Source organism: Ambystoma mexicanum, unplaced genomic scaffold (genome assembly GCF_040938575.1).
Source record: "Ambystoma mexicanum isolate Mex_15411 unplaced genomic scaffold, UKY_AmexF1_1 Mex_scaf20, whole genome shotgun sequence".
Lineage (NCBI taxonomy): Eukaryota > Metazoa > Chordata > Amphibia > Caudata > Ambystomatidae > Ambystoma > Ambystoma mexicanum.
The window spans coordinates 1,840,391-1,864,748 of NW_027182434.1; the positions used below are offsets into that span (position 1 = coordinate 1,840,391).

Sequence of the window (24,358 nt, forward strand, 5' to 3'; positions counted from 1 at the left end):
ACCCTGCAGGAAAAAGGTTTCGCTTCTGACGTCTTGCTTTTCTGGACATCCAGTCTCAAGTTTCCCATCTGGAACGGCGCTCCCTGCTGCTTTGTGAAGGCTTGCTGCAAGAGCCTTCGAAACCCAGGAGCTCTTGCGTTGAGCTGTGACGCGTCCTGGGAAGACCTCCCGTTGCAGCGGAATGAGCCCCACTTCCAGGGCGTGCTGGTAGCAAATTCCCCACAGCCCACAGGGAGCAAACGATCCCAGGTGTGATGTATCACCAGGAGAGGCTGAGATGAGAGTAGGGGTTCACGCGTGTGCCCGGACCGAGGTTAATGATGGGATTAGAGCTAGGGTTAGATGCAGGGAAAGAGTGAGAGTTATAATTAGGGATAAAGCTAACAGGTGATCATTACTCGTCATGTAACATGATACAAAGGGTCAGAAGAGGAACTGATTCAGGGTTACAATTTGGACTTCGCAGACAACAGGAGCACTAAATGGTGCTGAGGGGGACTCAATAAAGTGGACCGGCCGCCTAATGTAAGCAATTGTGCACAAATATTGTACGATGACTAGCGTTGCCGGTGCTTTTTTCTTAAAGAGTCAGTTCTTGGCACCCATTCCCTACTTGACTCAGCCTAATCTTCAAGAATATTTGTCAAGAACTAAAAAAAATCCAGAAACGGTTTAACCTCCCCGTCGGGGAATTGAACCCCGGTCTCCCGCGTGACAGGCGGGGATACTGACCACTATACTAACGAGGAGACGTGAGGGCATGAAATGAACAGCTGCTGATGTCTGCACAGCATCCAGCGACCACCTAGCTGGCCTAGGGGGGTCTCATTTTCCCCCGTCAAACGGCTTGCCCGATCTAAGGCTAATTTCTTTCTTTTTATCGGCACCAGGCTTAAAACTCAGTTTAAGGCGATAGTTCCGGGCTATGTTTGACTCCAGAGTTGAATCTGTCATCCCGCATTTCCTCAGCAAATCAAGCTACCCATCTCAAGTCTCATGAGCTGAGGACGGCAAAGTCCCTGTGGGCTTAGGACAGTCAAAGAAACCCCTGGGCTGCATGCTAAGCCCCTTTTCGGCTTCACTTTCCGAATCCTGCCCTAGCTTGCGATTAGTTTTTTTCTCACTTCTTGCCCCCATCTCCCACCTTGCCTCATGGTCTCCCCTCCTCTGCGCACCTGACAGTTTGCCTGCCCTTCCACTGCCTGTCTCCAGACTTTCCAAGGAGAAAAGGCAAAGCACTAAAGCGGGCCGGGCAACGGGTCAAGTTCCGCTTTCGGCGACTAGCAGGGAGGTAGCGTGGCCGAGCGGTCTAAGGCGCTGGATTAAGGCTCCAGTCTCTTCGGAGGCGTGGGTTCAAATCCCACCGCTGCCACTTTTCCTGGCCTTGCATTTTAAAGAAGAACGTAACGTTGACCTCTTCCTTCATTAGTGCCACCTCTGTCGCAATGAGCAAGCGGATGGTATGCCACACCCTGCAGGAAAAAGGTTTCGCTTCTGACGTCTTGCTTTTCTGGACATCCAGTCTCAAGTTTCCCATCTGGAACGGCGCTCCCTGCTGCTTTGTGAAGGCTTGCTGCAAGAGCCTTCGAAACCCAGGAGCTCTTGCGTTGAGCTGTGACGCGTCCTGGGAAGACCTCCCGTTGCAGCGGAATGAGCCCCACTTCCAGGGCGTGCTGGTAGCAAATTTCCCACAGCCCACAGGGAGCAAACGATCCCAGGTGTGATGTATCACCAGGAGAGGCTGAGATGAGAGTAGGGGTTCACGCGTGTGCCCGGACCGAGGTTAATGATGGGATTAGAGCTAGGGTTAGATGCAGGGAAAGAGTGAGAGTTATAATTAGGGATAAAGCTAACAGGTGATCATTACTCGTCATGTAACATGATACAAAGGGTCAGAAGAGGAACTGATTCAGGGTTACAATTTGGACTTCGCAGACAACAGGAGCACTAAATGGTGCTGAGGGGGACTCAATAAAGTGGACCGGCCGCCTAATGTAAGCAATTGTGCACAAATATTGTACGATGACTAGCGTTGCCGGTGCTTTTTTCTTAAAGAGTCAGTTCTTGGCACCCATTCCCTACTTGACTCAGCCTAATCTTCAAGAATATTTGTCAAGAACTAAAAAAAATCCAGAAACAGTTTAACCTCCCCGTCGGGGAATTGAACCCCGGTCTCCCGCGTGACAGGCGGGGATACTGACCACTATACTAACGAGGAGACGTGAGGGCATGAAATGAACAGCTGCTGATGTCTGCACAGCATCCAGCGACCACCTAGCTGGCCTAGGGGGGTCTCATTTTCCCCCGTCAAACGGCTTGCCCGATCTAAGGCTAATTTCTTTCTTTTTATCGGCACCAGGCTTAAAACTCAGTTTAAGGCGATAGTTCCGGGCTATGTTTGACTCCAGAGTTGAATCTGTCATCCCGCATTTCCTCAGCAAATCAAGCTACCCATCTCAAGTCTCATGAGCTGAGGACGGCAAAGTCCCTGTGGGCTTAGGACAGTCAAAGAAACCCCTGGGCTGCATGCTAAGCCCCTTTTCGGCTTCACTTTCCGAATCCTGCCCTAGCTTGCGATTAGTTTTTTTCTCACTTCTTGCCCCCATCTCCCACCTTGCCTCATGGTCTCCCCTCCTCTGCGCACCTGACAGTTTGCCTGCCCTTCCACTGCCTGTCTCCAGACTTTCCAAGGAGAAAAGGCAAAGCACTAAAGCGGGCCGGGCAACGGGTCAAGTTCCGCTTTCGGCGACTAGCAGGGAGGTAGCGTGGCCGAGCGGTCTAAGGCGCTGGATTAAGGCTCCAGTCTCTTCGGAGGCGTGGGTTCAAATCCCACCGCTGCCACTTTTCCTGGCCTTGCATTTTAAAGAAGAACGTAACGTTGACCTCTTCCTTCATTAGTGCCACCTCTGTCGCAATGAGCAAGCGGATGGTATGCCACACCCTGCAGGAAAAAGGTTTCGCTTCTGACGTCTTGCTTTTCTGGACATCCAGTCTCAAGTTTCCCATCTGGAACGGCGCTCCCTGCTGCTTTGTGAAGGCTTGCTGCAAGAGCCTTCGAAACCCAGGAGCTCTTGCGTTGAGCTGTGACGCGTCCTGGGAAGACCTCCCGTTGCAGCGGAATGAGCCCCACTTCCAGGGCGTGCTGGTAGCAAATTTCCCACAGCCCACAGGGAGCAAACGATCCCAGGTGTGATGTATCACCAGGAGAGGCTGAGATGAGAGTAGGGGTTCACGCGTGTGCCCGGACCGAGGTTAATGATGGGATTAGAGCTAGGGTTAGATGCAGGGAAAGAGTGAGAGTTATAATTAGGGATAAAGCTAACAGGTGATCATTACTCGTCATGTAACATGATACAAAGGGTCAGAAGAGGAACTGATTCAGGGTTACAATTTGGACTTCGCAGACAACAGGAGCACTAAATGGTGCTGAGGGGGACTCAATAAAGTGGACCGGCCGCCTAATGTAAGCAATTGTGCACAAATATTGTACGATGACTAGCGTTGCCGGTGCTTTTTTCTTAAAGAGTCAGTTCTTGGCACCCATTCCCTACTTGACTCAGCCTAATCTTCAAGAATATTTGTCAAGAACTAAAAAAAATCCAGAAACAGTTTAACCTCCCCGTCGGGGAATTGAACCCCGGTCTCCCGCGTGACAGGCGGGGATACTGACCACTATACTAACGAGGAGACGTGAGGGCATGAAATGAACAGCTGCTGATGTCTGCACAGCATCCAGCGACCACCTAGCTGGCCTAGGGGGGTCTCATTTTCCCCCGTCAAACGGCTTGCCCGATCTAAGGCTAATTTCTTTCTTTTTATCGGCACCAGGCTTAAAACTCAGTTTAAGGCGATAGTTCCGGGCTATGTTTGACTCCAGAGTTGAATCTGTCATCCCGCATTTCCTCAGCAAATCAAGCTACCCATCTCAAGTCTCATGAGCTGAGGACGGCAAAGTCCCTGTGGGCTTAGGACAGTCAAAGAAACCCCTGGGCTGCATGCTAAGCCCCTTTTCGGCTTCACTTTCCGAATCCTGCCCTAGCTTGCGATTAGTTTTTTTCTCACTTCTTGCCCCCATCTCCCACCTTGCCTCATGGTCTCCCCTCCTCTGCGCACCTGACAGTTTGCCTGCCCTTCCACTGCCTGTCTCCAGACTTTCCAAGGAGAAAAGGCAAAGCACTAAAGCGGGCCGGGCAACGGGTCAAGTTCCGCTTTCGGCGACTAGCAGGGAGGTAGCGTGGCCGAGCGGTCTAAGGCGCTGGATTAAGGCTCCAGTCTCTTCGGAGGCGTGGGTTCAAATCCCACCGCTGCCACTTTTCCTGGCCTTGCATTTTAAAGAAGAACGTAACGTTGACCTCTTCCTTCATTAGTGCCACCTCTGTCGCAATGAGCAAGCGGATGGTATGCCACACCCTGCAGGAAAAAGGTTTCGCTTCTGACGTCTTGCTTTTCTGGACATCCAGTCTCAAGTTTCCCATCTGGAACGGCGCTCCCTGCTGCTTTGTGAAGGCTTGCTGCAAGAGCCTTCGAAACCCAGGAGCTCTTGCGTTGAGCTGTGACGCGTCCTGGGAAGACCTCCCGTTGCAGCGGAATGAGCCCCACTTCCAGGGCGTGCTGGTAGCAAATTTCCCACAGCCCACAGGGAGCAAACGATCCCAGGTGTGATGTATCACCAGGAGAGGCTGAGATGAGAGTAGGGGTTCACGCGTGTGCCCGGACCGAGGTTAATGATGGGATTAGAGCTAGGGTTAGATGCAGGGAAAGAGTGAGAGTTATAATTAGGGATAAAGCTAACAGGTGATCATTACTCGTCATGTAACATGATACAAAGGGTCAGAAGAGGAACTGATTCAGGGTTACAATTTGGACTTCGCAGACAACAGGAGCACTAAATGGTGCTGAGGGGGACTCAATAAAGTGGACCGGCCGCCTAATGTAAGCAATTGTGCACAAATATTGTACGATGACTAGCGTTGCCGGTGCTTTTTTCTTAAAGAGTCAGTTCTTGGCACCCATTCCCTACTTGACTCAGCCTAATCTTCAAGAATATTTGTCAAGAACTAAAAAAAATCCAGAAACGGTTTAACCTCCCCGTCGGGGAATTGAACCCCGGTCTCCCGCGTGACAGGCGGGGATACTGACCACTATACTAACGAGGAGACGTGAGGGCATGAAATGAACAGCTGCTGATGTCTGCACAGCATCCAGCGACCACCTAGCTGGCCTAGGGGGGTCTCATTTTCCCCCGTCAAACGGCTTGCCCGATCTAAGGCTAATTTCTTTCTTTTTATCGGCACCAGGCTTAAAACTCAGTTTAAGGCGATAGTTCCGGGCTATGTTTGACTCCAGAGTTGAATCTGTCATCCCGCATTTCCTCAGCAAATCAAGCTACCCATCTCAAGTCTCATGAGCTGAGGACGGCAAAGTCCCTGTGGGCTTAGGACAGTCAAAGAAACCCCTGGGCTGCATGCTAAGCCCCTTTTCGGCTTCACTTTCCGAATCCTGCCCTAGCTTGCGATTAGTTTTTTTCTCACTTCTTGCCCCCATCTCCCACCTTGCCTCATGGTCTCCCCTCCTCTGCGCACCTGACAGTTTGCCTGCCCTTCCACTGCCTGTCTCCAGACTTTCCAAGGAGAAAAGGCAAAGCACTAAAGCGGGCCGGGCAACGGGTCAAGTTCCGCTTTCGGCGACTAGCAGGGAGGTAGCGTGGCCGAGCGGTCTAAGGCGCTGGATTAAGGCTCCAGTCTCTTCGGAGGCGTGGGTTCAAATCCCACCGCTGCCACTTTTCCTGGCCTTGCATTTTAAAGAAGAACGTAACGTTGACCTCTTCCTTCATTAGTGCCACCTCTGTCGCAATGAGCAAGCGGATGGTATGCCACACCCTGCAGGAAAAAGGTTTCGCTTCTGACGTCTTGCTTTTCTGGACATCCAGTCTCAAGTTTCCCATCTGGAACGGCGCTCCCTGCTGCTTTGTGAAGGCTTGCTGCAAGAGCCTTCGAAACCCAGGAGCTCTTGCGTTGAGCTGTGACGCGTCCTGGGAAGACCTCCCGTTGCAGCGGAATGAGCCCCACTTCCAGGGCGTGCTGGTAGCAAATTTCCCACAGCCCACAGGGAGCAAACGATCCCAGGTGTGATGTATCACCAGGAGAGGCTGAGATGAGAGTAGGGGTTCACGCGTGTGCCCGGACCGAGGTTAATGATGGGATTAGAGCTAGGGTTAGATGCAGGGAAAGAGTGAGAGTTATAATTAGGGATAAAGCTAACAGGTGATCATTACTCGTCATGTAACATGATACAAAGGGTCAGAAGAGGAACTGATTCAGGGTTACAATTTGGACTTCGCAGACAACAGGAGCACTAAATGGTGCTGAGGGGGACTCAATAAAGTGGACCGGCCGCCTAATGTAAGCAATTGTGCACAAATATTGTACGATGACTAGCGTTGCCGGTGCTTTTTTCTTAAAGAGTCAGTTCTTGGCACCCATTCCCTACTTGACTCAGCCTAATCTTCAAGAATATTTGTCAAGAACTAAAAAAAATCCAGAAACGGTTTAACCTCCCCGTCGGTGAATTGAACCCCGGTCTCCCGCGTGACAGGCGGGGATACTGACCACTATACTAACGAGGAGACGTGAGGGCATGAAATGAACAGCTGCTGATGTCTGCACAGCATCCAGCGACCACCTAGCTGGCCTAGGGGGGTCTCATTTTCCCCCGTCAAACGGCTTGCCCGATCTAAGGCTAATTTCTTTCTTTTTATCGGCACCAGGCTTAAAACTCAGTTTAAGGCGATAGTTCCGGGCTATGTTTGACTCCAGAGTTGAATCTGTCATCCCGCATTTCCTCAGCAAATCAAGCTACCCATCTCAAGTCTCATGAGCTGAGGACGGCAAAGTCCCTGTGGGCTTAGGACAGTCAAAGAAACCCCTGGGCTGCATGCTAAGCCCCTTTTCGGCTTCACTTTCCGAATCCTGCCCTAGCTTGCGATTAGTTTTTTTCTCACTTCTTGCCCCCATCTCCCACCTTGCCTCATGGTCTCCCCTCCTCTGCGCACCTGACAGTTTGCCTGCCCTTCCACTGCCTGTCTCCAGACTTTCCAAGGAGAAAAGGCAAAGCACTAAAGCGGGCCGGGCAACGGGTCAAGTTCCGCTTTCGGCGACTAGCAGGGAGGTAGCGTGGCCGAGCGGTCTAAGGCGCTGGATTAAGGCTCCAGTCTCTTCGGAGGCGTGGGTTCAAATCCCACCGCTGCCACTTTTCCTGGCCTTGCATTTTAAAGAAGAACGTAACGTTGACCTCTTCCTTCATTAGTGCCACCTCTGTCGCAATGAGCAAGCGGATGGTATGCCACACCCTGCAGGAAAAAGGTTTCGCTTCTGACGTCTTGCTTTTCTGGACATCCAGTCTCAAGTTTCCCATCTGGAACGGCGCTCCCTGCTGCTTTGTGAAGGCTTGCTGCAAGAGCCTTCGAAACCCAGGAGCTCTTGCGTTGAGCTGTGACGCGTCCTGGGAAGACCTCCCGTTGCAGCGGAATGAGCCCCACTTCCAGGGCGTGCTGGTAGCAAATTTCCCACAGCCCACAGGGAGCAAACGATCCCAGGTGTGATGTATCACCAGGAGAGGCTGAGATGAGAGTAAGGGTTCACGCGTGTGCCCGGACCGAGGTTAATGATGGGATTAGAGCTAGGGTTAGATGCAGGGAAAGAGTGAGAGTTATAATTAGGGATAAAGCTAACAGGTGATCATTACTCGTCATGTAACATGATACAAAGGGTCAGAAGAGGAACTGATTCAGGGTTACAATTTGGACTTCGCAGACAACAGGAGCACTAAATGGTGCTGAGGGGGACTCAATAAAGTGGACCGGCCGCCTAATGTAAGCAATTGTGCACAAATATTGTACGATGACTAGCGTTGCCGGTGCTTTTTTCTTAAAGAGTCAGTTCTTGGCACCCATTCCCTACTTGACTCAGCCTAATCTTCAAGAATATTTGTCAAGAACTAAAAAAAATCCAGAAAAGGTTTAACCTCCCCGTCGGGGAATTGAACCCCGGTCTCCCGCGTGACAGGCGGGGATACTGACCACTATACTAACGAGGAGACGTGAGGGCATGAAATGAACAGCTGCTGATGTCTGCACAGCATCCAGCGACCACCTAGCTGGCCTAGGGGGTCTCATTTTCCCCCGTCAAACGGCTTGCCCGATCTAAGGCTAATTTCTTTCTTTTTATCGGCACCAGGCTTAAAACTCAGTTTAAGGCGATAGTTCCGGGCTATGTTTGACTCCAGAGTTGAATCTGTCATCCCGCATTTCCTCAGCAAATCAAGCTACCCATCTCAAGTCTCATGAGCTGAGGACGGCAAAGTCCCTGTGGGCTTAGGACAGTCAAAGAAACCCCTGGGCTGCATGCTAAGCCCCTTTTCGGCTTCACTTTCCGAATCCTGCCCTAGCTTGCGATTAGTTTTTTTCTCACTTCTTGCCCCCATCTCCCACCTTGCCTCATGGTCTCCCCTCCTCTGCGCACCTGACAGTTTGCCTGCCCTTCCACTGCCTGTCTCCAGACTTTCCAAGGAGAAAAGGCAAAGCACTAAAGCGGGCCGGGCAACGGGTCAAGTTCCGCTTTCGGCGACTAGCAGGGAGGTAGCGTGGCCGAGCGGTCTAAGGCGCTGGATTAAGGCTCCAGTCTCTTCGGAGGCGTGGGTTCAAATCCCACCGCTGCCACTTTTCCTGGCCTTGCATTTTAAAGAAGAACGTAACGTTGACCTCTTCCTTCATTAGTGCCACCTCTGTCGCAATGAGCAAGCGGATGGTATGCCACACCCTGCAGGAAAAAGGTTTCGCTTCTGACGTCTTGCTTTTCTGGACATCCAGTCTCAAGTTTCCCATCTGGAACGGCGCTCCCTGCTGCTTTGTGAAGGCTTGCTGCAAGAGCCTTCGAAACCCAGGAGCTCTTGCGTTGAGCTGTGACGCGTCCTGGGAAGACCTCCCGTTGCAGCGGAATGAGCCCCACTTCCAGGGCGTGCTGGTAGCAAATTTCCCACAGCCCACAGGGAGCAAACGATCCCAGGTGTGATGTATCACCAGGAGAGGCTGAGATGAGAGTAAGGGTTCACGCGTGTGCCCGGACAGAGGTTAATGATGGGATTAGAGCTAGGGTTAGATGCAGGGAAAGAGTGAGAGTTATAATTAGGGATAAAGCTAACAGGTGATCATTACTCGTCATGTAACATGATACAAAGGGTCAGAAGAGGAACTGATTCAGGGTTACAATTTGGACTTCGCAGACAACAGGAGCACTAAATGGTGCTGAGGGGGACTCAATAAAGTGGACCGGCCGCCTAATGTAAGCAATTGTGCACAAATATTGTACGATGACTAGCGTTGCCGGTGCTTTTTTCTTAAAGAGTCAGTTCTTGGCACCCATTCCCTACTTGACTCAGCCTAATCTTCAAGAATATTTGTCAAGAACTAAAAAAAATCCAGAAAAGGTTTAACCTCCCCGTCGAGGAATTGAACCCCGGTCTCCCGCGTGACAGGCGGGGATACTGACCACTATACTAACGAGGAGACGTGAGGGCATGAAATGAACAGCTGCTGATGTCTGCACAGCATCCAGCGACCACCTAGCTGGCCTAGGGGGTCTCATTTTCCCCCGTCAAACGGCTTGCCCGATCTAAGGCTAATTTCTTTCTTTTTATCGGCACCAGGCTTAAAACTCAGTTTAAGGCGATAGTTCCGGGCTATGTTTGACTCCAGAGTTGAATCTGTCATCCCGCATTTCCTCAGCAAATCAAGCTACCCATCTCAAGTCTCATGAGCTGAGGACGGCAAAGTCCCTGTGGGCTTAGGACAGTCAAAGAAACCCCTGGGCTGCATGCTAAGCCCCTTTTCGGCTTCACTTTCCGAATCCTGCCCTAGCTTGCGATTAGTTTTTTTCTCACTTCTTGCCCCCATCTCCCACCTTGCCTCATGGTCTCCCCTCCTCTGCGCACCTGACAGTTTGCCTGCCCTTCCACTGCCTGTCTCCAGACTTTCCAAGGAGAAAAGGCAAAGCACTAAAGCGGGCCGGGCAACGGGTCAAGTTCCGCTTTCGGCGACTAGCAGGGAGGTAGCGTGGCCGAGCGGTCTAAGGCGCTGGATTAAGGCTCCAGTCTCTTCGGAGGCGTGGGTTCAAATCCCACCGCTGCCACTTTTCCTGGCCTTGCATTTTAAAGAAGAACGTAACGTTGACCTCTTCCTTCATTAGTGCCACCTCTGTCGCAATGAGCAAGCGGATGGTATGCCACACCCTGCAGGAAAAAGGTTTCGCTTCTGACGTCTTGCTTTTCTGGACATCCAGTCTCAAGTTTCCCATCTGGAACGGCGCTCCCTGCTGCTTTGTGAAGGCTTGCTGCAAGAGCCTTCGAAACCCAGGAGCTCTTGCGTTGAGCTGTGACGCGTCCTGGGAAGACCTCCCGTTGCAGCGGAATGAGCCCCACTTCCAGGGCGTGCTGGTAGCAAATTTCCCACAGCCCACAGGGAGCAAACGATCCCAGGTGTGATGTATCACCAGGAGAGGCTGAGATGAGAGTAAGGGTTCACGCGTGTGCCCGGACCGAGGTTAATGATGGGATTAGAGCTAGGGTTAGATGCAGGGAAAGAGTGAGAGTTATAATTAGGGATAAAGCTAACAGGTGATCATTACTCGTCATGTAACATGATACAAAGGGTCAGAAGAGGAACTGATTCAGGGTTACAATTTGGACTTCGCAGACAACAGGAGCACTAAATGGTGCTGAGGGGGACTCAATAAAGTGGACCGGCCGCCTAATGTAAGCAATTGTGCACAAATATTGTACGATGACTAGCGTTGCCGGTGCTTTTTTCTTAAAGAGTCAGTTCTTGGCACCCATTCCCTACTTGACTCAGCCTAATCTTCAAGAATATTTGTCAAGAACTAAAAAAAATCCAGAAAAGGTTTAACCTCCCCGTCAGGGAATTGAACCCCGGTCTCCCGCGTGACAGGCGGGGATACTGACCACTATACTAACGAGGAGACGTGAGGGCATGAAATGAACAGCTGCTGATGTCTGCACAGCATCCAGCGACCACCTAGCTGGCCTAGGGGGTCTCATTTTCCCCCGTCAAACGGCTTGCCCGATCTAAGGCTAATTTCTTTCTTTTTATCGGCACCAGGCTTAAAACTCAGTTTAAGGCGATAGTTCCGGGCTATGTTTGACTCCAGAGTTGAATCTGTCATCCCGCATTTCCTCAGCAAATCAAGCTACCCATCTCAAGTCTCATGAGCTGAGGACGGCAAAGTCCCTGTGGGCTTAGGACAGTCAAAGAAACCCCTGGGCTGCATGCTAAGCCCCTTTTCGGCTTCACTTTCCGAATCCTGCCCTAGCTTGCGATTAGTTTTTTTCTCACTTCTTGCCCCCATCTCCCACCTTGCCTCATGGTCTCCCCTCCTCTGCGCACCTGACAGTTTGCCTGCCCTTCCACTGCCTGTCTCCAGACTTTCCAAGGAGAAAAGGCAAAGCACTAAAGCGGGCCGGGCAACGGGTCAAGTTCCGCTTTCGGCGACTAGCAGGGAGGTAGCGTGGCCGAGCGGTCTAAGGCGCTGGATTAAGGCTCCAGTCTCTTCGGAGGCGTGGGTTCAAATCCCACCGCTGCCACTTTTCCTGGCCTTGCATTTTAAAGAAGAACGTAACGTTGACCTCTTCCTTCATTAGTGCCACCTCTGTCGCAATGCGCAAGCGGATGGTATGCCACACCCTGCAGGAAAAAGGTTTCGCTTCTGACGTCTTGCTTTTCTGGACATCCAGTCTCAAGTTTCCCATCTGGAACGGCGCTCCCTGCTGCTTTGTGAAGGCTTGCTGCAAGAGCCTTCGAAACCCAGGAGCTCTTGCGTTGAGCTGTGACGCGTCCTGGGAAGACCTCCCGTTGCAGCGGAATGAGCCCCACTTCCAGGGCGTGCTGGTAGCAAATTTCCCACAGCCCACAGGGAGCAAACGATCCCAGGTGTGATGTATCACCAGGAGAGGCTGAGATGAGAGTAAGGGTTCACGCGTGTGCCCGGACCGAGGTTAATGATGGGATTAGAGCTAGGGTTAGATGCAGGGAAAGAGTGAGAGTTATAATTAGGGATAAAGCTAACAGGTGATCATTACTCGTCATGTAACATGATACAAAGGGTCAGAAGAGGAACTGATTCAGGGTTACAATTTGGACTTCGCAGACAACAGGAGCACTAAATGGTGCTGAGGGGGACTCAATAAAGTGGACCGGCCGCCTAATGTAAGCAATTGTGCACAAATATTGTACGATGACTAGCGTTGCCGGTGCTTTTTTCTTAAAGAGTCAGTTCTTGGCACCCATTCCCTACTTGACTCAGCCTAATCTTCAAGAATATTTGTCAAGAACTAAAAAAAATCCAGAAACGGTTTAACCTCCCCGTCGGGGAATTGAACCCCGGTCTCCCGCTACTGACCACTATACTAACGAGGAGACGTGAGGGCATGAAATGAACAGCTGCTGATGTCTGCACAGCATCCAGCGACCACCTAGCTGGCCTAGGGGGGTCTCATTTTCCCCCGTCAAACGGCTTGCCCGATCTAAGGCTAATTTCTTTCTTTTTATCGGCACCAGGCTTAAAACTCAGTTTAAGGCGATAGTTCCGGGCTATGTTTGACTCCAGAGTTGAATCTGTCATCCCGCATTTCCTCAGCAAATCAAGCTACCCATCTCAAGTCTCATGAGCTGAGGACGGCAAAGTCCCTGTGGGCTTAGGACAGTCAAAGAAACCCCTGGGCTGCATGCTAAGCCCCTTTTCGGCTTCACTTTCCGAATCCTGCCCTAGCTTGCGATTAGTTTTTTTCTCACTTCTTGCCCCCATCTCCCACCTTGCCTCATGGTCTCCCCTCCTCTGCGCACCTGACAGTTTGCCTGCCCTTCCACTGCCTGTCTCCAGACTTTCCAAGGAGAAAAGGCAAAGCACTAAAGCGGGCCGGGCAACGGGTCAAGTTCCGCTTTCGGCGACTAGCAGGGAGGTAGCGTGGCCGAGCGGTCTAAGGCGCTGGATTAAGGCTCCAGTCTCTTCGGAGGCGTGGGTTCAAATCCCACCGCTGCCACTTTTCCTGGCCTTGCATTTTAAAGAAGAACGTAACGTTGACCTCTTCCTTCATTAGTGCCACCTCTGTCGCAATGAGCAAGCGGATGGTATGCCACACCCTGCAGGAAAAAGGTTTCGCTTCTGACGTCTTGCTTTTCTGGACATCCAGTCTCAAGTTTCCCATCTGGAACGGCGCTCCCTGCTGCTTTGTGAAGGCTTGCTGCAAGAGCCTTCGAAACCCAGGAGCTCTTGCGTTGAGCTGTGACGCGTCCTGGGAAGACCTCCCGTTGCAGCGGAATGAGCCCCACTTCCAGGGCGTGCTGGTAGCAAATTCCCCACAGCCCACAGGGAGCAAACGATCCCAGGTGTGATGTATCACCAGGAGAGGCTGAGATGAGAGTAGGGGTTCACGCGTGTGCCCGGACCGAGGTTAATGATGGGATTAGAGCTAGGGTTAGATGCAGGGAAAGAGTGAGAGTTATAATTAGGGATAAAGCTAACAGGTGATCATTACTCGTCATGTAACATGATACAAAGGGTCAGAAGAGGAACTGATTCAGGGTTACAATTTGGACTTCGCAGACAACAGGAGCACTAAATGGTGCTGAGGGGGACTCAATAAAGTGGACCGGCCGCCTAATGTAAGCAATTGTGCACAAATATTGTACGATGACTAGCGTTGCCGGTGCTTTTTTCTTAAAGAGTCAGTTCTTGGCACCCATTCCCTACTTGACTCAGCCTAATCTTCAAGAATATTTGTCAAGAACTAAAAAAAATCCAGAAACGGTTTAACCTCCCCGTCGGGGAATTGAACCCCGGTCTCCCGCGTGACAGGCGGGGATACTGACCACTCTACTAACGAGGAGACGTGAGGGCATGAAATGAACAGCTGCTGATGTCTGCACAGCATCCAGCGACCACCTAGCTGGCCTAGGGGGGTCTCATTTTCCCCCGTCAAACGGCTTGCCCGATCTAAGGCTAATTTCTTTCTTTTTATCGGCACCAGGCTTAAAACTCAGTTTAAGGCGATAGTTCCGGGCTATGTTTGACTCCAGAGTTGAATCTGTCATCCCGCATTTCCTCAGCAAATCAAGCTACCCATCTCAAGTCTCATGAGCTGAGGACGGCAAAGTCCCTGTGGGCTTAGGACAGTCAAAGAAACCCCTGGGCTGCATGCTAAGCCCCTTTTCGGCTTCACTTTCCGAATCCTGCCCTAGCTTGCGATTAGTTTTTTTCTCACTTCTTGCCCCCATCTCCCACCTTGCCTCATGGTCTCCCCTCCTCTGCGCACCTGACAGTTTGCCTGCCCTTCCACTGCCTGTCTCCAGACTTTCCAAGGAGAAAAGGCAAAGCACTAAAGCGGGCCGGGCAACGGGTCAAGTTCCGCTTTCGGCGACTAGCAGGGAGGTAGCGTGGCCGAGCGGTCTAAGGCGCTGGATTAAGGCTCCAGTCTCTTCGGAGGCGTGGGTTCAAATCCCACCGCTGCCACTTTTCCTGGCCTTGCATTTTAAAGAAGAACGTAACGTTGACCTCTTCCTTCATTAGTGCCACCTCTGTCGCAATGAGCAAGCGGATGGTATGCCACACCCTGCAGGAAAAAGGTTTCGCTTCTGACGTCTTGCTTTTCTGGACATCCAGTCTCAAGTTTCCCATCTGGAACGGCGCTCCCTGCTGCTTTGTGAAGGCTTGCTGCAAGAGCCTTCGAAACCCAGGAGCTCTTGCGTTGAGCTGTGACGCGTCCTGGGAAGACCTCCCGTTGCAGCGGAATGAGCCCCACTTCCAGGGCGTGCTGGTAGCAAATTTCCCACAGCCCACAGGGAGCAAACGATCCCAGGTGTGATGTATCACCAGGAGAGGCTGAGATGAGAGTAGGGGTTCACGCGTGTGCCCGGACCGAGGTTAATGATGGGATTAGAGCTAGGGTTAGATGCAGGGAAAGAGTGAGAGTTATAATTAGGGATAAAGCTAACAGGTGATCATTACTCGTCATGTAACATGATACAAAGGGTCAGAAGAGGAACTGATTCAGGGTTACAATTTGGACTTCGCAGACAACAGGAGCACTAAATGGTGCTGAGGGGGACTCAATAAAGTGGACCGGCCGCCTAATGTAAGCAATTGTGCACAAATATTGTACGATGACTAGCGTTGCCGGTGCTTTTTTCTTAAAGAGTCAGTTCTTGGCACCCATTCCCTACTTGACTCAGCCTAATCTTCAAGAATATTTGTCAAGAACTAAAAAAAATCCAGAAACAGTTTAACCTCCCCGTCGGGGAATTGAACCCCGGTCTCCCGCGTGACAGGCGGGGATACTGACCACTATACTAACGAGGAGACGTGAGGGCATGAAATGAACAGCTGCTGATGTCTGCACAGCATCCAGCGACCACCTAGCTGGCCTAGGGGGGTCTCATTTTCCCCCGTCAAACGGCTTGCCCGATCTAAGGCTAATTTCTTTCTTTTTATCGGCACCAGGCTTAAAACTCAGTTTAAGGCGATAGTTCCGGGCTATGTTTGACTCCAGAGTTGAATCTGTCATCCCGCATTTCCTCAGCAAATCAAGCTACCCATCTCAAGTCTCATGAGCTGAGGACGGCAAAGTCCCTGTGGGCTTAGGACAGTCAAAGAAACCCCTGGGCTGCATGCTAAGCCCCTTTTCGGCTTCACTTTCCGAATCCTGCCCTAGCTTGCGATTAGTTTTTTTCTCACTTCTTGCCCCCATCTCCCACCTTGCCTCATGGTCTCCCCTCCTCTGCGCACCTGACAGTTTGCCTGCCCTTCCACTGCCTGTCTCCAGACTTTCCAAGGAGAAAAGGCAAAGCACTAAAGCGGGCCGGGCAACGGGTCAAGTTCCGCTTTCGGCGACTAGCAGGGAGGTAGCGTGGCCGAGCGGTCTAAGGCGCTGGATTAAGGCTCCAGTCTCTTCGGAGGCGTGGGTTCAAATCCCACCGCTGCCACTTTTCCTGGCCTTGCATTTTAAAGAAGAACGTAACGTTGACCTCTTCCTTCATTAGTGCCACCTCTGTCGCAATGAGCAAGCGGATGGTATGCCACACCCTGCAGGAAAAAGGTTTCGCTTCTGACGTCTTGCTTTTCTGGACATCCAGTCTCAAGTTTCCCATCTGGAACGGCGCTCCCTGCTGCTTTGTGAAGGCTTGCTGCAAGAGCCTTCGAAACCCAGGAGCTCTTGCGTTGAGCTGTGACGCGTCCTGGGAAGACCTCCCGTTGCAGCGGAATGAGCCCCACTTCCAGGGCGTGCTGGTAGCAAATTTCCCACAGCCCACAGGGAGCAAACGATCCCAGGTGTGATGTATCACCAGGAGAGGCTGAGATGAGAGTAGGGGTTCACGCGTGTGCCCGGACCGAGGTTAATGATGGGATTAGAGCTAGGGTTAGATGCAGGGAAAGAGTGAGAGTTATAATTAGGGATAAAGCTAACAGGTGATCATTACTCGTCATGTAACATGATACAAAGGGTCAGAAGAGGAACTGATTCAGGGTTACAATTTGGACTTCGCAGACAACAGGAGCACTAAATGGTGCTGAGGGGGACTCAATAAAGTGGACCGGCCGCCTAATGTAAGCAATTGTGCACAAATATTGTACGATGACTAGCGTTGCCGGTGCTTTTTTCTTAAAGAGTCAGTTCTTGGCACCCATTCCCTACTTGACTCAGCCTAATCTTCAAGAATATTTGTCAAGAACTAAAAAAAATCCAGAAACAGTTTAACCTCCCCGTCGGGGAATTGAACCCCGGTCTCCCGCGTGACAGGCGGGGATACTGACCACTATACTAACGAGGAGACGTGAGGGCATGAAATGAACAGCTGCTGATGTCTGCACAGCATCCAGCGACCACCTAGCTGGCCTAGGGGGGTCTCATTTTCCCCCGTCAAACGGCTTGCCCGATCTAAGGCTAATTTCTTTCTTTTTATCGGCACCAGGCTTAAAACTCAGTTTAAGGCGATAGTTCCGGGCTATGTTTGACTCCAGAGTTGAATCTGTCATCCCGCATTTCCTCAGCAAATCAAGCTACCCATCTCAAGTCTCATGAGCTGAGGACGGCAAAGTCCCTGTGGGCTTAGGACAGTCAAAGAAACCCCTGGGCTGCATGCTAAGCCCCTTTTCGGCTTCACTTTCCGAATCCTGCCCTAGCTTGCGATTAGTTTTTTTCTCACTTCTTGCCCCCATCTCCCACCTTGCCTCATGGTCTCCCCTCCTCTGCGCACCTGACAGTTTGCCTGCCCTTCCACTGCCTGTCTCCAGACTTTCCAAGGAGAAAAGGCAAAGCACTAAAGCGGGCCGGGCAACGGGTCAAGTTCCGCTTTCGGCGACTAGCAGGGAGGTAGCGTGGCCGAGCGGTCTAAGGCGCTGGATTAAGGCTCCAGTCTCTTCGGAGGCGTGGGTTCAAATCCCACCGCTGCCACTTTTCCTGGCCTTGCATTTTAAAGAAGAACGTAACGTTGACCTCTTCCTTCATTAGTGCCACCTCTGTCGCAATGAGCAAGCGGATGGTATGCCACACCCTGCAGGAAAAAGGTTTCGCTTCTGACGTCTTGCTTTTCTGGACATCCAGTCTCAAGTTTCCCATCTGGAACGGCGCTCCCTGCTGCTTTGTGAAGGCTTGCTGCAAGAGCCTTCGAAACCCAGGAGCTCTTGCGTTGAGCTGTGACGCGTCCTGGGAAGACCTCCCGTTGCAGCGGAATGAGCCCCACTTCCAGGGCGTGCTGGTAGCAAATTTCCCACAGCCCACAGGGAGCAAACGATCCCAGGTGTGATGTATCACCAGGAGAGGCTGAGATGAGAGTAGGGGTTCACGCGTGTGCCCGGACCGAGGTTAATGATGGGATTAGAGCTAGGGTTAGATGCAGGGAAAGAGTGAGAGTTATAATTAGGGATAAAGCTAACAGGTGATCATTACTCGTCATGTAACATGATACAAAGGGTCAGAAGAGGAACTGATTCAGGGTTACAATTTGGACTTCGCAGACAACAGGAGCACTAAATGGTGCTGAGGGGGACTCAATAAAGTGGACCGGCCGCCTAATGTAAGCAATTGTGCACAAATATTGTACGATGACTAGCGTTGCCGGTGCTTTTTTCTTAAAGAGTCAGTTCTTGGCACCCATTCCCTACTTGACTCAGCCTAATCTTCAAGAATATTTGTCAAGAACTAAAAAAAATCCAGAAACGGTTTAACCTCCCCGTCGGGGAATTGAACCCCGGTCTCCCGCGTGACAGGCGGGGATACTGACCACTATACTAACGAGGAGACGTGAGGGCATGAAATGAACAGCTGCTGATGTCTGCACAGCATCCAGCGACCACCTAGCTGGCCTAGGGGGGTCTCATTTTCCCCCGTCAAACGGCTTGCCCGATCTAAGGCTAATTTCTTTCTTTTTATCGGCACCAGGCTTAAAACTCAGTTTAAGGCGATAGTTCCGGGCTATGTTTGACTCCAGAGTTGAATCTGTCATCCCGCATTTCCTCAGCAAATCAAGCTACCCATCTCAAGTCTCATGAGCTGAGGACGGCAAAGTCCCTGTGGGCTTAGGACAGTCAAAGAAACCCCTGGGCTGCATGCTAAGCCCCTTTTCGGCTTCACTTTCCGAATCCTGCCCTAGCTTGCGATTAGTTTTTTTCTCACTTCTTGCCCCCATCTCCCACCTTGCCTCATGGTCTCCCCTCCTCTGCGCACCTGACAGTTTGCCTGCCCTTCCACTGCCTGTCTCCAGACTTTCCAAGGAGAAAAGGCAAAGCACTAAAGCGGGCCGGGCAACGGGTCAAGTTCCGCTTTCGGCGACTAGCAGGGAGGTAGCGTGGCCGAGCGGTCTAAGGCGCTGGATTAAGGCTCCAGTCTCTTCGGAGGCGTGGGTTCAAATCCCACCGCTGCCACTTTTCCTGGCCTTGCATTTTAAAGAAGAACGTAACGTTGACCTCTTCCTTCATTAGTGCCACCTCTGTCGCAATGAGCAAGCGGATGGTATGCCACACCCTGCAGGAAAAAGGTTTCGCTTCTGACGTCTTGCTTTTCTGGACATCCAGTCTCAAGTTTCCCATCTGGAACGGCGCTCCCTGCTGCTTTGTGAAGGCTTGCTGCAAGAGCCTTCGAAACCCAGGAGCTCTTGCGTTGAGCTGTGACGCGTCCTGGGAAGACCTCCCGTTGCAGCGGAATGAGCCCCACTTCCAGGGCGTGCTGGTAGCAAATTTCCCACAGCCCACAGGGAGCAAACGATCCCAGGTGTGATGTATCACCAGGAGAGGCTGAGATGAGAGTAGGGGTTCACGCGTGTGCCCGGACCGAGGTTAATGATGGGATTAGAGCTAGGGTTAGATGCAGGGAAAGAGTGAGAGTTATAATTAGGGATAAAGCTAACAGGTGATCATTACTCGTCATGTAACATGATACAAAGGGTCAGAAGAGGAACTGATTCAGGGTTACAATTTGGACTTCGCAGACAACAGGAGCACTAAATGGTGCTGAGGGGGACTCAATAAAGTGGACCGGCCGCCTAATGTAAGCAATTGTGCACAAATATTGTACGATGACTAGCGTTGCCGGTGCTTTTTTCTTAAAGAGTCAGTTCTTGGCACCCATTCCCTACTTGACTCAGCCTAATCTTCAAGAATATTTGTCAAGAACTAAAAAAAATCCAGAAACGGTTTAACCTCCCCGTCGGTGAATTGAACCCCGGTCTCCCGCGTGACAGGCGGGGATACTGACCACTATACTAACGAGGAGACGTGAGGGCATGAAATGAACAGCTGCTGATGTCTGCACAGCATCCAGCGACCACCTAGCTGGCCTAGGGGGGTCTCATTTTCCCCCGTCAAACGGCTTGCCCGATCTAAGGCTAATTTCTTTCTTTTTATCGGCACCAGGCTTAAAACTCAGTTTAAGGCGATAGTTCCGGGCTATGTTTGACTCCAGAGTTGAATCTGTCATCCCGCATTTCCTCAGCAAATCAAGCTACCCATCTCAAGTCTCATGAGCTGAGGACGGCAAAGTCCCTGTGGGCTTAGGACAGTCAAAGAAACCCCTGGGCTGCATGCTAAGCCCCTTTTCGGCTTCACTTTCCGAATCCTGCCCTAGCTTGCGATTAGTTTTTTTCTCACTTCTTGCCCCCATCTCCCACCTTGCCTCATGGTCTCCCCTCCTCTGCGCACCTGACAGTTTGCCTGCCCTTCCACTGCCTGTCTCCAGACTTTCCAAGGAGAAAAGGCAAAGCACTAAAGCGGGCCGGGCAACGGGTCAAGTTCCGCTTTCGGCGACTAGCAGGGAGGTAGCGTGGCCGAGCGGTCTAAGGCGCTGGATTAAGGCTCCAGTCTCTTCGGAGGCGTGGGTTCAAATCCCACCGCTGCCACTTTTCCTGGCCTTGCATTTTAAAGAAGAACGTAACGTTGACCTCTTCCTTCATTAGTGCCACCTCTGTCGCAATGAGCAAGCGGATGGTATGCCACACCCTGCAGGAAAAAGGTTTCGCTTCTGACGTCTTGCTTTTCTGGACATCCAGTCTCAAGTTTCCCATCTGGAACGGCGCTCCCTGCTGCTTTGTGAAGGCTTGCTGCAAGAGCCTTCGAAACCCAGGAGCTCTTGCGTTGAGCTGTGACGCGTCCTGGGAAGACCTCCCGTTGCAGCGGAATGAGCCCCACTTCCAGGGCGTGCTGGTAGCAAATTTCCCACAGCCCACAGGGAGCAAACGATCCCAGGTGTGATGTATCACCAGGAGAGGCTGAGATGAGAGTAGGGGTTCACGCGTGTGCCCGGACCGAGGTTAATGATGGGATTAGAGCTAGGGTTAGATGCAGGGAAAGAGTGAGAGTTATAATTAGGGATAAAGCTAACAGGTGATCATTACTCGTCATGTAACATGATACAAAGGGTCAGAAGAGGAACTGATTCAGGGTTACAATTTGGACTTCGCAGACAACAGGAGCACTAAATGGTGCTGAGGGGGACTCAATAAAGTGGACCGGCCGCCTAATGTAAGCAATTGTGCACAAATATTGTACGATGACTAGCGTTGCCGGTGCTTTTTTCTTAAAGAGTCAGTTCTTGGCACCCATTCCCTACTTGACTCAGCCTAATCTTCAAGAATATTTGTCAAGAACTAAAAAAAATCCAGAAACGGTTTAACCTCCCCGTCGGGGAATTGAACCCCGGTCTCCCGCGTGACAGGCGGGGATACTGACCACTATACTAACGAGGAGACGTGAGGGCATGAAATGAACAGCTGCTGATGTCTGCACAGCATCCAGCGACCACCTAGCTGGCCTAGGGGGGTCTCATTTTCCCCCGTCAAACGGCTTGCCCGATCTAAGGCTAATTTCTTTCTTTTTATCGGCACCAGGCTTAAAACTCAGTTTAAGGCGATAGTTCCGGGCTATGTTTGACTCCAGAGTTGAATCTGTCATCCCGCATTTCCTCAGCAAATCAAGCTACCCATCTCAAGTCTCATGAGCTGAGGACGGCAAAGTCCCTGTGGGCTTAGGACAGTCAAAGAAACCCCTGGGCTGCATGCTAAGCCCCTTTTCGGCTTCACTTTCCGAATCCTGCCCTAGCTTGCGATTAGTTTTTTTCTCACTTCTTGCCCCCATCTCCCACCTTGCCTCATGGTCTCCCCTCCTCTGCGCACCTGACAGTTTGCCTGCCCTTCCACTGCCTGTCTCCAGACTTTCCAAGGAGAAAAGGCAAAGCACTAAAGCGGGCCGGGCAACGGGTCAAGTTCCGCTTTCGGCGACTAGCAGGGAGGTAGCGTGGCCGAGCGGTCTAAGGCGCTGGATTAAGGCTCCAGTCTCTTCGGAGGCGTGGGTTCAAATCCCACCGCTGCCACTTTTCCTGGCCTTGCATTTTAAAGAAGAACGTAACGTTGACCTCTTCCTTCATTAGTGCCACCTCTGTCGCAATGAGCAAGCGGATGGTATGCCACACCCTGCAGGAAAAAGGTTTCGCTTCTGACGTCTTGCTTTTCTGGACATCCAGTCTCAAGTTTCCCATCTGGAACGGCGCTCCCTGCTGCTTTGTGAAGGCTTGCTGCAAGAGCCTTCGAAACCCAGGAGCTCTTGCGTTGAGCTGTGACGCGTCCTGGGAAGACCTCCCGTTGCAGCGGAATGAGCCCCACTTCCAGGGCGTGCTGGTAGCAAATTTCCCACAGCCCACAGGGAGCAAACGATCCCAGGTGTGATGTATCACCAGGAGAGGCTGAGATGAGAGTAGGGGTTCACGCGTGTGCCCGGACCGAGGTTAATGATGGGATTAGAGCTAGGGTTAGATGCAGGGAAAGAGTGAGAGTTATAATTAGGGATAAAGCTAACAGGTGATCATTACTCGTCATGTAACATGATACAAAGGGTCAGAAGAGGAACTGATTCAGGGTTACAATTTGGACTTCGCAGACAACAGGAGCACTAAATGGTGCTGAGGGGGACTCAATAAAGTGGACCGGCCGCCTAATGTAAGCAATTGTGCACAAATATTGTACGATGACTAGCGTTGCCGGTGCTTTTTTCTTAAAGAGTCAGTTCTTGGCACCCATTCCCTACTTGACTCAGCCTAATCTTCAAGAATATTTGTCAAGAACTAAAAAAAATCCAGAAACGGTTTAACCTCCCCGTCGGTGAATTGAACCCCGGTCTCCCGCGTGACAGGCGGGGATACTGACCACTATACTAACGAGGAGACGTGAGGGCATGAAATGAACAGCTGCTGATGTCTGCACAGCATCCAGCGACCACCTAGCTGGCCTAGGGGGGTCTCATTTTCCCCCGTCAAACGGCTTGCCCGATCTAAGGCTAATTTCTTTCTTTTTATCGGCACCAGGCTTAAAACTCAGTTTAAGGCGATAGTTCCGGGCTATGTTTGACTCCAGAGTTGAATCTGTCATCCCGCATTTCCTCAGCAAATCAAGCTACCCATCTCAAGTCTCATGAGCTGAGGACGGCAAAGTCCCTGTGGGCTTAGGACAGTCAAAGAAACCCCTGGGCTGCATGCTAAGCCCCTTTTCGGCTTCACTTTCCGAATCCTGCCCTAGCTTGCGATTAGTTTTTTTCTCACTTCTTGCCCCCATCTCCCACCTTGCCTCATGGTCTCCCCTCCTCTGCGCACCTGACAGTTTGCCTGCCCTTCCACTGCCTGTCTCCAGACTTTCCAAGGAGAAAAGGCAAAGCACTAAAGCGGGCCGGGCAACGGGTCAAGTTCCGCTTTCGGCGACTAGCAGGGAGGTAGCGTGGCCGAGCGGTCTAAGGCGCTGGATTAAGGCTCCAGTCTCTTCGGAGGCGTGGGTTCAAATCCCACCGCTGCCACTTTTCCTGGCCTTGCATTTTAAAGAAGAACGTAACGTTGACCTCTTCCTTCATTAGTGCCACCTCTGTCGCAATGAGCAAGCGGATGGTATGCCACACCCTGCAGGAAAAAGGTTTCGCTTCTGACGTCTTGCTTTTCTGGACATCCAGTCTCAAGTTTCCCATCTGGAACGGCGCTCCCTGCTGCTTTGTGAAGGCTTGCTGCAAGAGCCTTCGAAACCCAGGAGCTCTTGCGTTGAGCTGTGACGCGTCCTGGGAAGACCTCCCGTTGCAGCGGAATGAGCCCCACTTCCAGGGCGTGCTGGTAGCAAATTTCCCACAGCCCACAGGGAGCAAACGATCCCAGGTGTGATGTATCACCAGGAGAGGCTGAGATGAGAGTAGGGGTTCACGCGTGTGCCCGGACCGAGGTTAATGATGGGATTAGAGCTAGGGTTAGATGCAGGGAAAGAGTGAGAGTTATAATTAGGGATAAAGCTAACAGGTGATCATTACTCGTCATGTAACATGATACAAAGGGTCAGAAGAGGAACTGATTCAGGGTTACAATTTGGACTTCGCAGACAACAGGAGCACTAAATGGTGCTGAGGGGGACTCAATAAAGTGGACCGGCCGCCTAATGTAAGCAATTGTGCACAAATATTGTACGATGACTAGCGTTGCCGGTGCTTTTTTCTTAAAGAGTCAGTTCTTGGCACCCATTCCCTACTTGACTCAGCCTAATCTTCAAGAATATTTGTCAAGAACTAAAAAAAATCCAGAAACGGTTTAACCTCCCCGTCGGGGAATTGAACCCCGGTCTCCCGCGTGACAGGCGGGGATACTGACCACTATACTAACGAGGAGACGTGAGGGCATGAAATGAACAGCTGCTGATGTCTGCACAGCATCCAGCGACCACCTAGCTGGCCTAGGGGGGTCTCATTTTCCCCCGTCAAACGGCTTGCCCGATCTAAGGCTAATTTCT

General features: G+C 51.5%; 26 non-coding genes across 26 annotated transcripts; 16 read left to right on the forward strand and 10 right to left on the reverse strand.

Annotated features, from left to right (window-relative positions):
* Positions 1 to 677: 677 nt before the first annotated feature.
* TRNAD-GUC (transfer RNA aspartic acid (anticodon GUC)) lies at positions 678 to 749 on the reverse strand. Its single transcript has one exon. It is a non-coding gene; the product is annotated as a tRNA-Asp (tRNA).
* A 541-nt stretch (positions 750 to 1,290) lies between these two features.
* Positions 1,291 to 1,372, forward strand: TRNAL-AAG (transfer RNA leucine (anticodon AAG)). The gene has a single exon. It is a non-coding gene; the product is annotated as a tRNA-Leu (tRNA).
* Positions 1,373 to 2,146: 774 nt separating this feature from the next.
* TRNAD-GUC (transfer RNA aspartic acid (anticodon GUC)) lies at positions 2,147 to 2,218 on the reverse strand. Its single transcript has one exon. It is a non-coding gene; the product is annotated as a tRNA-Asp (tRNA).
* A 541-nt stretch (positions 2,219 to 2,759) lies between these two features.
* On the forward strand, positions 2,760 to 2,841 carry TRNAL-AAG (transfer RNA leucine (anticodon AAG)). Its single transcript has one exon. It is a non-coding gene; the product is annotated as a tRNA-Leu (tRNA).
* A 774-nt stretch (positions 2,842 to 3,615) lies between these two features.
* TRNAD-GUC (transfer RNA aspartic acid (anticodon GUC)) lies at positions 3,616 to 3,687 on the reverse strand. The gene has a single exon. It is a non-coding gene; the product is annotated as a tRNA-Asp (tRNA).
* A 541-nt stretch (positions 3,688 to 4,228) lies between these two features.
* TRNAL-AAG (transfer RNA leucine (anticodon AAG)) lies at positions 4,229 to 4,310 on the forward strand. Its single transcript has one exon. It is a non-coding gene; the product is annotated as a tRNA-Leu (tRNA).
* Positions 4,311 to 5,084: 774 nt separating this feature from the next.
* TRNAD-GUC (transfer RNA aspartic acid (anticodon GUC)) lies at positions 5,085 to 5,156 on the reverse strand. Its single transcript has one exon. It is a non-coding gene; the product is annotated as a tRNA-Asp (tRNA).
* A 541-nt stretch (positions 5,157 to 5,697) lies between these two features.
* TRNAL-AAG (transfer RNA leucine (anticodon AAG)) lies at positions 5,698 to 5,779 on the forward strand. Its single transcript has one exon. It is a non-coding gene; the product is annotated as a tRNA-Leu (tRNA).
* Positions 5,780 to 7,166: 1,387 nt separating this feature from the next.
* On the forward strand, positions 7,167 to 7,248 carry TRNAL-AAG (transfer RNA leucine (anticodon AAG)). Its single transcript has one exon. It is a non-coding gene; the product is annotated as a tRNA-Leu (tRNA).
* Positions 7,249 to 8,022: 774 nt separating this feature from the next.
* On the reverse strand, positions 8,023 to 8,094 carry TRNAD-GUC (transfer RNA aspartic acid (anticodon GUC)). The gene has a single exon. It is a non-coding gene; the product is annotated as a tRNA-Asp (tRNA).
* Positions 8,095 to 8,634: 540 nt separating this feature from the next.
* On the forward strand, positions 8,635 to 8,716 carry TRNAL-AAG (transfer RNA leucine (anticodon AAG)). The gene has a single exon. It is a non-coding gene; the product is annotated as a tRNA-Leu (tRNA).
* Positions 8,717 to 10,102: 1,386 nt separating this feature from the next.
* On the forward strand, positions 10,103 to 10,184 carry TRNAL-AAG (transfer RNA leucine (anticodon AAG)). Its single transcript has one exon. It is a non-coding gene; the product is annotated as a tRNA-Leu (tRNA).
* Positions 10,185 to 11,570: 1,386 nt separating this feature from the next.
* TRNAL-AAG (transfer RNA leucine (anticodon AAG)) lies at positions 11,571 to 11,652 on the forward strand. Its single transcript has one exon. It is a non-coding gene; the product is annotated as a tRNA-Leu (tRNA).
* A 1,373-nt stretch (positions 11,653 to 13,025) lies between these two features.
* On the forward strand, positions 13,026 to 13,107 carry TRNAL-AAG (transfer RNA leucine (anticodon AAG)). Its single transcript has one exon. It is a non-coding gene; the product is annotated as a tRNA-Leu (tRNA).
* Positions 13,108 to 14,494: 1,387 nt separating this feature from the next.
* Positions 14,495 to 14,576, forward strand: TRNAL-AAG (transfer RNA leucine (anticodon AAG)). The gene has a single exon. It is a non-coding gene; the product is annotated as a tRNA-Leu (tRNA).
* A 774-nt stretch (positions 14,577 to 15,350) lies between these two features.
* Positions 15,351 to 15,422, reverse strand: TRNAD-GUC (transfer RNA aspartic acid (anticodon GUC)). Its single transcript has one exon. It is a non-coding gene; the product is annotated as a tRNA-Asp (tRNA).
* A 541-nt stretch (positions 15,423 to 15,963) lies between these two features.
* Positions 15,964 to 16,045, forward strand: TRNAL-AAG (transfer RNA leucine (anticodon AAG)). Its single transcript has one exon. It is a non-coding gene; the product is annotated as a tRNA-Leu (tRNA).
* Positions 16,046 to 16,819: 774 nt separating this feature from the next.
* Positions 16,820 to 16,891, reverse strand: TRNAD-GUC (transfer RNA aspartic acid (anticodon GUC)). Its single transcript has one exon. It is a non-coding gene; the product is annotated as a tRNA-Asp (tRNA).
* A 541-nt stretch (positions 16,892 to 17,432) lies between these two features.
* Positions 17,433 to 17,514, forward strand: TRNAL-AAG (transfer RNA leucine (anticodon AAG)). The gene has a single exon. It is a non-coding gene; the product is annotated as a tRNA-Leu (tRNA).
* Positions 17,515 to 18,288: 774 nt separating this feature from the next.
* On the reverse strand, positions 18,289 to 18,360 carry TRNAD-GUC (transfer RNA aspartic acid (anticodon GUC)). Its single transcript has one exon. It is a non-coding gene; the product is annotated as a tRNA-Asp (tRNA).
* Positions 18,361 to 18,901: 541 nt separating this feature from the next.
* Positions 18,902 to 18,983, forward strand: TRNAL-AAG (transfer RNA leucine (anticodon AAG)). The gene has a single exon. It is a non-coding gene; the product is annotated as a tRNA-Leu (tRNA).
* Positions 18,984 to 20,370: 1,387 nt separating this feature from the next.
* Positions 20,371 to 20,452, forward strand: TRNAL-AAG (transfer RNA leucine (anticodon AAG)). The gene has a single exon. It is a non-coding gene; the product is annotated as a tRNA-Leu (tRNA).
* Positions 20,453 to 21,226: 774 nt separating this feature from the next.
* TRNAD-GUC (transfer RNA aspartic acid (anticodon GUC)) lies at positions 21,227 to 21,298 on the reverse strand. Its single transcript has one exon. It is a non-coding gene; the product is annotated as a tRNA-Asp (tRNA).
* Positions 21,299 to 21,839: 541 nt separating this feature from the next.
* Positions 21,840 to 21,921, forward strand: TRNAL-AAG (transfer RNA leucine (anticodon AAG)). The gene has a single exon. It is a non-coding gene; the product is annotated as a tRNA-Leu (tRNA).
* Positions 21,922 to 23,308: 1,387 nt separating this feature from the next.
* TRNAL-AAG (transfer RNA leucine (anticodon AAG)) lies at positions 23,309 to 23,390 on the forward strand. The gene has a single exon. It is a non-coding gene; the product is annotated as a tRNA-Leu (tRNA).
* A 774-nt stretch (positions 23,391 to 24,164) lies between these two features.
* On the reverse strand, positions 24,165 to 24,236 carry TRNAD-GUC (transfer RNA aspartic acid (anticodon GUC)). Its single transcript has one exon. It is a non-coding gene; the product is annotated as a tRNA-Asp (tRNA).
* Between the last annotated feature and the right edge of the window lie 122 nt (positions 24,237 to 24,358).